The sequence below is a fragment of the Rattus norvegicus genome, chromosome 4, assembly GCF_021556685.1.
Source record: "Rattus norvegicus strain SHRSP/BbbUtx chromosome 4, alternate assembly SHRSP_T2T, whole genome shotgun sequence".
Lineage (NCBI taxonomy): Eukaryota > Metazoa > Chordata > Mammalia > Rodentia > Muridae > Rattus > Rattus norvegicus.
The window spans coordinates 21,534,659-21,547,500 of NC_141537.1; positions in this window are offsets into that span (position 1 = coordinate 21,534,659).

Consider the following 12,842-nt stretch of genomic DNA (forward strand, 5'->3'; position numbering starts at 1 on the left):
CAACAAAGACCTACTTCTAGTTGGTGACAATAAAAATGGAAACAAATTGAGAGACTTCAAATGGATAGTACAGGGGGCGCAGAAATATCAAGAACACTGAATTTTCAGGTAGAAATTCAGAGGAATAAGTTAATTTCTTGTTTAACGTTTTTTATAAGCCTCAATGACTTACACTTGAGTGATTCAGAGGGTCAAAGCTTGAGGCCATTGGTTTCCCTTCATTGTTAGTTGGTCCTCTACACTGCTGGAGTCCTGGTCACCTTCATTGTCATGTCTTTCTTTCCTTTAATTGCAACCTTGATCCTGCAACATTTTTGTACTACCCACCTCTAAGTCCCTTTCTTGTCAGCTCCTAGGTCATAGTCCTACAGAGATTTGAACCTCAGAGTTTTATTGAAGTTCTCTATCCGATCATTTTTCCTGCCCTAATGCTGAGCCATTTCAATAGCTTCTAGGAAAAATCAGAATGATGCAGTGTTTCTTAGGCATGTCAGACACTACTCAAGTGTTTTGTGTTACTCATTTACCTCAGCAACCTATGCCTTTTGAGACTATAATCATCTTTTAACAGAAGGGGATGAGGTTAAAACTAAGACTGTAGAGGAACTGAAAAACACCTACATACCAATATTTCAGAACATAGAGTTTATATCTTAATGCTTGGGATGAAAATCAAGCAGATGTCTACCTGTTTGATTATATGCAACATATTTGTTTCATGAGAGTAGGATTTTCGTTTTGTTTGTTGCTAAATTAGGTTACTACAGTCTATCATATATTACCTAGAGAGGGATCTGACAATAGATGAAACTTGAAAACTTTTTATTTAATTCTTTGTGTGCTTATGTGTACGTGTGCTGGTGCATGTATTTCCCTGGTTGGATATTAGATAACCCAAGATATGGTGTCATTCCTCATCTTGCATCATCCTCAAGTTGAGTCCCCTCTTGTTTGCTGCTGGATTGCATGCTGCCAGGGAATTCCCCTCTTCTGACTCCACCATCCCACAGGAGTATTGGGATCTCAGATAGGTACCATTGTTCCTTGCTTTTGCAAAGGTTTCCGGGATCCAAAGTCAGCCTGCCACACTTGTTTGGTAAACATTTTCACCCGCTCAGCCATATTCCTGAACCCAAGAAATACATATTCTAAAATTATGGATTTATCAAGCATTTGTGAGGATCTATTGTTTATGGACCTTACGTCAGGCTTTGGAGACAAAATGATCAGGAAAACCTAGACACCAACTAAAAGGCCCAAAGGACAAATGCAAAGATAGAGAAGGTCAAAAGAGGTACCTTTGAGTAAAATTAGACTTAGAATTGTACTGTACATATGATGCTATTTTGTATTTAATATTTTCATCAATGCCAAAAATTAAGGTTTGCCTAAATAACATTGAGTGATGTTTTAATTTAAAAAATAGATATATTTGTTTGATTTTATGTATGAGTATTTTGCCTGGTTGCATTTATGTGCCATAATGTGGACCTGGTCCCTACAGAGATGAAAACGCTCCCTGGAACTAGAGTAAGATTGATTGTGAGACTCCATGTGGCTGTTGAGAACAGAACCTATGTTCTCTGTAAGAGCAATTATTCCTCTATGTCACCTCTAGAGTTATAGAGAAATCTAGAATTATGGGCTGTGGAGCAATTGCTAGTATGCCATCTGTACTGCCTCAAGCAATTGATAAACATTTTGAAAGAGTCTCATAGCCATACTGTAAGAAAGGTTATAATCATTTTTAAGATTCAGAACCATGTTGCAACACATTAATAAAATTATATGTAATTTTAATAGATTTGCTTGTGAAGAGTGAACTGACAGCTTTACTTCAGTTGGAACAACAATAATAAAAACATCAGCTATGAAAATTAACAACTAGACTGTCTGCATCCATCAGCCTTGCTCTTGTGAAATGTTCCTATTTAGAAAAAATAGCATGGGTGACACAGAGCTCAAAACTCTGTGTAAGTTACATTTGTAAGTACAAATGACTTTGTGTCCTGCTGAGATTCAGTCCTCCTTTTATTATCTACCACATGCCAACCATGGCAGCTGTCCCGGTGTCAGGGACTTGCTCCCACTATTGTGAGGAGTGTATGAGGGACTAAGATGAATGGCATGGAGTCATGTTCTTTGCTAAGTTCTTCTGAATGATAATAAGAAAGAGGAATTGAATGTTAATTAAAATGCATATGGATCAATCCAAGCAAAAAAGGTATCGGGCAAAGTTTCAGATAGTAAAATGAACTGGAAGATTTTTCCTTCTTGGCTAGAAGACTATAAAAGTTTTGAGCAAATTTTAAGAAAGTTATTAATGTTATTCCATTTCTTTCTATTCATACTACCTAATTCAAGCTCTGAAAATCTTTCTCCATATTCTCATGTAACTTTTCAAATCCTTGTTCAATTTAAGGATTTTAATTGGACTGCTTCCTTATCAGTTCTCGCTTCTAAAGCTTTTTAAATTGAAATTTCTAATATGTATACGGACTGAATATTAACTATTTTAAAGCATTGCTCTGAACATTGAGAGAAACAAAATCTAAGCCTCGAAGTTAAATGAGTTACAAAAATTTAAAAAGTGTTTGTCATTGTTGTATGTATACATGCTGTGTGCATCTGAGGGCATCTAGATTTCTCTCTCTCTCTCTCTCTCTCTCTCTCTCTCTGTGTGTGTGTGTGTGTGTGTGTGTGTGTAGTTCAGAGCAAAACTGACAACATTCAGAGAGTTCTTGACTACCACCGTGATGGGATAGGACCTTCTTGATGTCTTTTCTACTGTTACTGAGTACTTAGCCTAGGTGGCTTTCAACTATCTAGCTCTAGATGATAGAGGATTCTCCTGATGCTCCTTTCTTTGCCTCCCATCATACCGCAGGGTTGCTGGGATAACTTATAAATGCTACACTTTTTGGTCTTTGTGTGTGTGTGTACTCTAGCAATAAATTCAGGTAGTCATGTGTGCTTACCTCACTTATATTTAAAATTTTCCTGCCCAATAGCTAGGGATTTCTGTGTCCTGATTTCTTATAATATCATTGATATTTAAAAGTTTCTGGGTGGGAAAAATCATCATCATGGGTTGAATGAAGTTTGTTAGATATTAATAAGAACATATTGTTTAGTGGGAAGTGATTAGATGTACTATTCTAATATCATAGTAAATAATTGTAATATAAAGTCATAAAATTTACTAAAGCAAATACTGCACTGCTTGATTTCAAACTTCTGTGGTCGTGCCATATTAACTCTTTAGGAAGGAGTATTCCAGCCTCATGTTCTATCCCTTCTTCCAATTCATTTCCTTTTTTGGAAAGGTTAATTGTGTTGAAGGACTTGGGAGTAACTAATAAAATTGAGGAACCCCTACTTAAACCAAGAAATGGGACCACAGAGCCCTCTGTATCCAAGTAGTGCCTGCTTTTTGTATCTTGTCTCTTCTCTCTGGGTACCATTTTTTTAAATATCAGTCATCCCCGATTGACTTTCTTGTCCTCTCCGTATAGATAATAGATGATGGCAGACATGTAATTCTTAAACTTACAGCCCTCAGTTCACATTACACCCACCTAAATCCCAATTCTCAATTCCTTGGAGAAAACATCTGGAGCAGTTTTGGCCAAGGATTTATTTATAGTCTAGTCAATTGTGGCTGGCAGAAGGGCCTAATAATAACAGTACGCTTGTCAGCAGTAAATTATCGTTGGAGGTTTGGGGAATGGAAGGGCAATACTCTGTAGCAAGCTGTATCCTTTTACTCAGCTAGGCTCCTATGATACCTTGAGACCAATTTGAGTGTCATTTTTTTTCCATATAAATCTTTTATACCTCATCAATATCTCAACGTCTAGGACTAACGTGCCATAATTCAGTTCCAGTAACCCAGTACTCATTTGGTCTCTCTCATGACACATACACTTCACTTATCAGCTTTACCTCCTAGTCATTCCTCTACACATCACAGTATGTCATAACTAAAGAGATGTAATTGATAACATCATGCTTTTGAGACAATGCTTTTGAGACAAGGTCTCGCTATAGTCCAGTTGACTATAGACAAAAGAGCTTATAGTGACCTTTCTATTTATGGCGTCTGAGCAGCTAAGTCATGTGCATGGGTAGTCCTTATGTAATCATGGGATAGTGTGGTGGTGTGAATACACTTGACCCGTGGGAAGTGGCACTATTAGGAGGTGTGGTCTTATAGGCGGAGGTGCATCCTTGTTAGAAGTATGTCACTCTGGGGGTGGAGTTTGAGTTCTCCTCTGTGCTCAAGCTCTGCCCAGTGGGAAAGAGAGTATCCTCCTGGCTGTTCACTGAAGTAAGTCTCTTCCTAGCTGCCTTCAGACCAAGATGTAGACCTCTCAGCTCCTTCTCCAGCATCATATCGGCCTAGACACTGCCATCCTGCCATGATGATACTGGACTGAACCTCTGTAGCTATAAGTCAGCCCCAGTTAAATGCTGTCCTTTATAAAAGTTCCTTGATCATGGTGTCTCTTAACAGCAATAAAGCCCAAACTGAGTCAAGACAGACTACCTGGATTTTCTCTTTTGCAAAACAGGTTGCTTGTGATACAATTTACACTGAATATTCACACTCAATATTCACTAAATCAGTACAGTGTGGTGTTTCTTGTTATATTCACAATTGCATAGCTATAACTAATTTAAAATATTTTTATCATATTTATTTTTGTGTGTGTGTGTGCATGTACACACACACACATACACACACACACAATATCAGTCTTTCTCGCCTTTTAATAGTGGAATGCTTCTCAGTACTATAGCTAGTATATTTAAATATCCACTTATCAGTTAATGGATATTTTTCAGTGGTTACTCTTTAGATTATTATCAATAATGCCACTGAGCATTCATATACAAGTGTCACTTATTTTCATTTCTTTTGGACACACCCATAGAAGTCTAGAAGTAGAACGGTGCATCACAAGGTAACTTTGCATAATTTTTCGAAGAAATACCAAGATGCTTTCAAAAGGGCAGTAATAATTCATACATGGATTTGTACACATCTGTCCAAGAATAGTTCAACAACCATATAGAAAATTACTATTATTATTATTATTATTATTATTATTATTATTATCATCATTAAGGAAATGAAGGTAAAAGTTACACTGAAACAATACTTCACATGAACTAGAATATTTATTATTCAAAGTATAAACAACAATAAAAGTTAGTTAAATTATGGCGATGTTTTAGGGTTGCAGTGATAGATCAGAAGTTAAGAGCTCCTATAGTGGAACCAAACTTGGTTCCCAGAATTCTCTTGGGAGCTCCCAGTTGCCTGCAAGTGCAGTTCCAAGAGATCCAAAGTCCCCTTCTGGCCTGTTCTTCATAGGTGCTACACATATATAGACATGATATAGATCAGTAGGCACACACATCCTCAGATGAAATAGTCTAGATATACATTCTATTTAAATTTATACTTATTGATATCTATGCTGTATGTTGTAGCTTTCTTTACTAAAAGTTGTATATATGGTTTTACATTTAGTTTTTCAAAATGAAAACACCCTGAAAATGGTAGAAGAAATAACATTTTTTCCTTTTTGTTCTTAAAAAATTTAGGAAATAATTTATAAATATGTATTTAACATGTTGCAAATGAGATGGTTTTATAAATATGTTCTAATTCCACATTTAATATAATTTACACAATCTGATTTCATAATTTATTAAATTGTTCCAAATTATTGTCACAGTGTTGAAGGCTTAAGACTTTTAAAACTTTAGGTATACCTACATATTTTGTCTCTTTATCAACTTTCCTTGACCTTTGTACACACATCTTTTTTGTTGTTGTTGTTGTTTGGAATTAGGGAAAAAGAACCGTATAGATATCATCAAAAGAGATCATTTAAAAGGAAGGACAGGAAAAGATGGTGGATTTGGAATGTTGAGAAAGACAGAGTGGCCATGACTGCCTGGAGAAATACAAGCTACTGAGAAGCCCAGTGGAGTGACTCAGCCAACAGCCGCCTGGAGATGACTCACTGCCTTTTTGCCTGTAGCATTCTCTATACTTCCTCCTGCTGGCCTGGTCCCTCAAATCAGCACTGGCCCTTCCACATTCTTTGAAGACCCTTAACAATGTCAAATCAACCCATCTTGAATTTCATTACTTCAGTGACTCACAGGATGCTGGGATAATTAATGTTTTCAGCAAACTTAAGCTACTGGGTTAACAATGTACCAGATAATACTTTCACTAAAACAACTGCTTTCCCTCAAAGGAACACTAATGTCAGAATCTAAGTCCCTCAGCAGGGTGCCTTGGCATAAGGGCATATCTTGACCTTTCTCATTGGAACATATGTCACAGTAAGATACTCCATCCTCTGTTTAAATTTCATATACCCACATCGTTTTTGTCTGATGAAAATGTTTCTCAACTTATAGATGATGCTTGATTTCCTCCAGCTTAGTGTCCCATTTCATTATTCATGGTGAAACTTTTTGCTTTATGGAATTGTAAGCCTTTGAGAAATATGTTCAAATCATTCTTAGAAAATTATAAGTGTACTCATGACAATTTCTGAATTCTTCAATGAGATATACTACCTTTATAAAATTTCATTATATAATTCAAAGTATGAATAATTAAGTCTACCTCTTGATTCATGTTTTCAAATTAACTTATCTGAATTATCTATTTTAAGAAAACAGAAAGCCCTTTTCATGGAGATTTTCAAGGGCATTCCTTTCAAGTGCTAGTGAATTCCCTTCTTCCTACCTTCAGGTCTGAGATACTAAGGCTTTTGATAAAGTATCAATTCACATATAGCTTTCTGTTTCAAAACTATCGCCCTTAAAACGGTGCTTATTCTTAAGTGACTGCAGTCTGTGTAGGCAACATTAAAGCAAATCATAATATTATTTAATAAAATATTTACAATATATATGTATATATGCAGTTATGTTTATAATCATATTTACATATGATATAACTTATATATAATGTTACACATAACACACATATTAATTAACAATAAATCAATATTTTATTAACAATATATAATAATATTAATATTATAAACATATATAAATTAAGGTAAAACTTTTGGGGATGTATTTCAATCCCCAACATTTTATTTATAATAATGACAACAGAAAATAAAAGGAAACATTATAGATTTCTACATGTCCAGTGCTACATTTTTCATATACCTCTTCATTTAATTAATTAATTAATTAATTAATTAATCTAATTTACATCCTGATCGCTGTCCCTGTTCCTAGTTCTCCATCTCACAGCTCCTTTCCCGATCTTCCCTTCCCTTTTCCTCTGAGCAGGTGGGGGTCCCTTGGATATCCCCCACCTTGACACGTCGAGTCTGAGGGCTAGGGCCTTCTTTTCTCACTGAGGCCAGACAAGACAAGACAGTCAAATTAAGGCAACAGATTCCACAGACAGACACCTGTTCTTGTTGCTAGGGACCCACATGAAGACCAAGCTACATATCTGGTACATATGTGCAAGGCGATTATGCATCTTTTAAACTAGAAGATTTATACTTAACTTGAATATTATAATCCTCAGAATGTATTGGTTTCACTGCAAGCTCCTCCTCTTCATTTTATCATTCTAGTAGGCTGAAAGATGAGTGTTGGAACTTCTCAATCTACTTTCTGTGCCTTTAGTCTCTTTTCACATTTTCCCTCTTTGCTTGGCATTTCCTGAATACTTTCTTCATCTCTCTCTCCCATTTCTCCTAATCTTCTTTCCATTGCTTAGTTTTAACTATCTCCATATCATTTAATGTATAATTAAACTTAGGAATGTCACCATTCAGGTAAGACAGAGAGTTATATTTGACATGCTATTGTACGGATGCATTAGCGTAACTTATCTCCTCCTCTTTCTCCTCCCCTGCTGAAGACCTGGAGACTAAAACTGAGCCCTCAACCAGAGAATGGAAACATTTACCACTGACTGATATTCCCAGATCAAGCTCACCCACATTTTCATCTGTGTATGTTGGGTGGGTTTAGTAATTATTTTTACTTGGTGTTTCCTCAGGCCCAGCTCACTTTGCGAATGTTGATAGACATCATGTGTAAGAGCTACCTTTCCTCCAGCCATTGCTTTTGTCTACTTTTGATATTTTAGATTCTATATGACATTTCTGGTGTTGTGTGCATCATGGGGCATCTTATCCTAGTTTACTTAAAGCTAGCCTTCATCAGCTCTGACACTAATGTATACCTGAGAGACCAGATCTTTTGGGTTCAGACTCTATCTTAGAGAACCTGACCTAAGGTTGAACTCGGGTTAACTAACAAACTGGCACCTAGCACAAGTTTCCAGGTTACTCCCCAACAAGCCAGAATCTGGCACCGGTTTCCAAGTTACTCCCCAACAAATCTGCACCTACAGGTTACAAGCCTGCCTCTGGCACTTCATTTCTTAACAACCACCAATCAGGAGGAAAACAGAAGTTAAGGTTGGCTCCCAGCACCATCCAATCATGTTGAAGGCCATAATGGCCCTCCAATCAGATGAGTACCAAGCCAGATACCTACCTGTGCCTCTATAAATACCTGCACTATAAATAGACTCGCAGCTGCACTATCCCGTTCTGACAGGTGGTGTAGCCGAAGCTCCTGCTTGAATAAAGAGACCCTGGTCTGATTGGATTGGAATCAGCTCCATGGTGCTCTTTGGGGTTCACAAACGCTTCCTGGGACAACACACCTACTAAGATGAACTTTTTGTATTTCTGTTATCATTATAATACCAATCTCCCATTGCTTTGGGCTTAGTTGTCCAAAAGCAGCTCTTACTCTAATTCAGTAGTAACCGCACTGAAGACACGAACCTATCCGCCACATGTCATCCTGTGTGCACTAGTAATGTTGTGCTGCGACATCTATATGCACAGCCACACTGCATTATTCATCAGTCAGCAGATTGCAACTATCACCTGCCGGATGTTAAGCTCCCAGAAAGCTCATTTCGGTTTTGTTTGAAAAGAGGTGCTGAAAGTTTTCTATATAGTTTGTCTACCCTTAGAACATATTCGCCTATCTACAGTAAGATTGGGCTATGACTCAGAGTGAATCGTAGTATGCCATAGCCAATATTTCCAGAGCTCCATAGGATATCATTATCGACACAGCCTTGTTGTAAAACTTCAACTCATTTCACTCCCGTCTCTAGACAAGATCCAGGTGGGATCCAGTTGATAGAAATTGAACAAATGTTTATTCATAAGCTATGGCTTATAAAACATACAAAACACCCCAACCAACAAAGAAGAAGACTTTGTAGTTCTGAACAAAGAAATCTCTATTATCTTTAGGAGCTTGAGTTTATTGTTATAAAGGGTGCCTAACGTTTGACACAGGTAAACACTGATTAAATTGTTCTAAATTATAGGTACATCTTAACAAATGATTTTGCTTTATATCTACTGTGACAAAACAGTAAACTTCCTACTGGGATGAGTTTTTAAGTGGGGAACTATGGATTATTAAATGAAATGGTAACCATTCCCTAAATGTCATTTTAAAATTATGTTATGGGATGGAGAGATGGCTTAGTTTTTAAGAGCACTGACTGCTCTTCCAGAGGTCCTGAGTTCAATTCCTAGCAACCACAGGGTGGCTCACAACCGTCTGTCATGAAATCTGATCTTCTGGTGTGTCTGAAGACAGCTACAGTGTACTCATATGCATAAAATAAATAAATAAAAAATAAAATTATGTTATGAAATGGGGGAATAAAACTTTTAGAACCCAAAATGTATACACATGAAGTCATTTAGCATTTGGGTTTAGATATAGTGTTTAAAAGGTTTCCTTTTCAAAGAATTTATTGTAGATATTGCATACATTTTCAATGATGTTAGAGGCTTGTATTTCTATATAGGGCACACCTTTTCACTGCATAATAAATGTGAAACTACTCCTGTATCTCAGGTCCCATTGCTGTTCAGTGGAACTAGTCACTGTCCAAATATATCTTTTAACTACTTAAAATACAGTTTGGTTTTCTTTGTCTGGCCCTAGGACTTAAGCCTGTTATGAAAGGAAGTCAGCAGAACTTACCCCATTTGAACGGTTACCAATGATATCCCTTGATGCTGACACGAAGCAGAGCATTTATTTCCATGAAAAGCCTATTTGTTGAACAGCCAATAAAGTTCAAAGAACTTGATTTTTGCAGCTCAACACTTTATGGAGAAAGGTGTCTATTGCAAACTGTTTTCTCTTTTGCCAATTAGCACCTGCTAGTGATTCACAGGGAGAAGACCCTTGCCAGAGGAAGTGTTTGCTGAGACCTTTCTTCTTGCTGCGAAATGAAAAAAAAAAGTTACATCTAGTTTCTATTGCATTGTTATTTTGTTTTAAATCAGATGTGGCATTTGAAGTAATAATATTTCATCGAGAATACATATTGGTCAGAAGAAGTCAGGATTATTTTTCATTTTGTGTACAAATAAACTGAACGTTTAGCAAGCATTTTAGGAACATGAGGGTTTTTTTTCCCTTTCACACCACAACCTCGTATGAATGCATTGTTTTTCTGTGTTGATCCCTAACATATGTCACGGCTCTGTGTCAATTAAACCTGTAAGTCAAAGTTTGCTGTGATGTTGATTCTTATATCTGGGCCTCTTAGAAAGGTTTTACAACTGAACTCTGATAAAGCAAGATTTTCTCTTCTTTTGATTGTTCCCACCCCCACCCCCTTCCCACCTTGAGGTCTGAGTTCTTTGTCCCAACTGCAATATACAGTAGGTAGCATGCACAATTCTGTGACAAGATAATAGTAATGTCTAATAACCTTAAATCACATGTTTTGGTCATATATGATCAAGTCTATGGCACATAGTCGTGTTTTGAGTTAGTATTTGGATCTGCTTAGCAATGGATAATTAGAAATAGATTTCACTGTTTCAAATTCATTTGGGACCAAGCTCCAGTTATCATTTCTTATTTCAGAGATTGTAGGTTTCCACTTGGAAATGGGTTTTAAAATTAAGCACCTTTTTCCCCCCAAATAGACATAAATAGTTACCAAAACAAATTAATACATTTGGAAAAATTGACATTAAAGTAATCAAAAGTATTAATGACTTATAAACAGATTAATTCTAAAGTTACATGCACTTTCTTCTGCAAAAACTAGACCTTACCAATTATATTACTATGATTCCTTGAAATATAATATTACAAACGTAATTGCATCTCAGCAACATAAAAGATAATACCTCACAGAGTATCACAGTTTTTTTTTCAAATCTTACTCTATTAAAATATTAGCTCTTTTGCTTTGTTTTATAGCCTTATTGGTTTGTCTCTGATTTTTGGCTTTCACGTGTATAACACTAAGAATTCTTGATTCTTCCAAAATGTAATCTTGATTACTTCAATTGTTTTCTCATATTTTATGAGCAACAAACATTTTTTCTAGCAAGTAGTATATGGCGACTTGATATCACTAATGTGTGGAATATATACCTTTAGATCCAGTTAATATGAAATCTAACCATAGTGTACATTCAGTTTCAGCTTCTGCTTCTGGTGGCTTGAAAGGTTAAGAGATAAAAATTGTAATAGATCAATTCTTGCAAAATTCAGTTGGCTCTTATCCATCATCTTAGAACTGGGAAGTCGTTTGCACCATGTGTGCAGGTTTTGTTAAGCATGTCCCAGACAGCTGTGTTAGGTGTAGCTGGCCATTGCCCTCATATGAAAGTAGTTTGAACAGTGGCTGAAGCCCCACTTCAATCATTGTCTGAGAGACAGCTGTTAGTTGTAACAGCCAGTTTCCAAGTTAGGTTTCTGTCTCATAATCTGTAGGTTGAAGTTCATTGAGTGAGGACAGAGACTTTTCAGTTCAAAGTTAGTTTGAATAGTGTAATAAACTTGTATTTATATTTTCAGAATGGTCAGAAGTTGATATTTATTAAGTAGATAACTCTGAAGTGAGTATGCCATAAATAAAATTGATATGCATAAATTGGGATGTATAGAGAAGGAGATAATAAGAGACAGGCATGAGCAAATGTGTTAAAGGCAGTTTGGTGTGACATAGCAGACATAAGAAAAACTGTGAAGAAGTGTTCTTGGATACACTTATAATTTACCCATTCCAAGTCTGTGATTCACACTTTTAGAGCACATGTGACACTGTAACGGGACCTTAATCTAATTTTAGAACATAATAAAGAATATTTTGAAACACATTAAGACAGACATATTTGAGATTGAAATAGTTTTTCTTGAGGTAGATATTTGGATTTTGGGTAGAATATTTGAGTTACATGTTGAGCTATCTAAAGGCTCTGTTGTGAGTTACTTGGTGTATATCACTCGGCACACATAGTCATAAAAGACATGCAATTTTAAAATTATCCTCTTTTCTACTTTGCTTTCTAGATAGATTGGCTTAAAATTTTTTTTTCTAACTTTAGTAACATTCAGTGTTCAACTGGGTAAAAATGAAATAAAATATGGTAGCAAAATTAGAAATAAAACTTCATTTTACCTTACTTTCAACAGACACAATTAGTATACTTAAAAGGGATATACTCAAAAACGGGGGAGAAAAGTAAATTGGAGAAGGAAGCTTTGAGATTTAAATTGTCCTAATGGATAGCTTGTATATAATGTGTCATGTACCACTTAAATAACAATTCAGTGTGATGTAAAGAAATTCTGGTAGAATTTCACCATGTGCATCGATGCCAAGTGACTCATGGAGAGTCTATTAAACTCTCAAAATAATATTTTATAAATCATCTGTTGTCTATCAGCTAGCTTGTCAGCAAGCCTAGCTTAACTGAAGA